This window comes from Haliaeetus leucocephalus, unplaced genomic scaffold (genome assembly GCF_000737465.1).
Source record: "Haliaeetus leucocephalus isolate CR32 unplaced genomic scaffold, Haliaeetus_leucocephalus-4.0 Scaffold162, whole genome shotgun sequence".
Classification (NCBI taxonomy): domain Eukaryota; kingdom Metazoa; phylum Chordata; class Aves; order Accipitriformes; family Accipitridae; genus Haliaeetus; species Haliaeetus leucocephalus.
In genome coordinates this window covers 8,061,718-8,062,272 of record NW_010972598.1, presented here as the reverse complement: position 1 = coordinate 8,062,272, position 555 = coordinate 8,061,718, and positions in this window count along the sequence as shown.

Below are 555 nucleotides of genomic sequence, written 5' to 3'. Positions count from 1 at the left end.
CCCATCCCGCAATCCCCCCCACCCCGCCCCGCTCCTGCCCCGGCGGGGATTTACGGTCCCACCGCGCAGCAGCGCGGCCGAGAGCTCCCCAGCAGCCGCGGCTTTTATTTCTAGGCGAGCCAGATTATGGGAAAAAATGACTTAAAAAAAAAAAGGGGGGGGGGGGGGTTTGGGGGGCTCTGTTAATTAGGGCGACGCGCTGCCATCGCTGGCGCGCAACCCTGATTTTTCCCGGGACGGCGGACTCCGGGCATATGGCGAACGGTGCGTCGGCGGAGGGCCGCGTACGTGTGGAGCTATGTGTAGCCGAGTGTGCATAATATTTTAATTAGGTCTATAGTCCCTACGGAGGTATGTGTGCGCGGCTGCCCCTCCGCCGCAGCCCTCCCCGCACGCCCCCTTCACCTGTCCCGTGTCCCCGCGTGTCCCCGTGTCCCCGTCGCCCCCCATCCCCGGGAGGGGTGGGCAGGCGGGACACGGCCGGCCCGGAGCTCCGGCTCCCCCGCCGTCCCGGGGCTCGGCGGTGTGAGCGGGGTGCTGGCGATGCCCGGGACC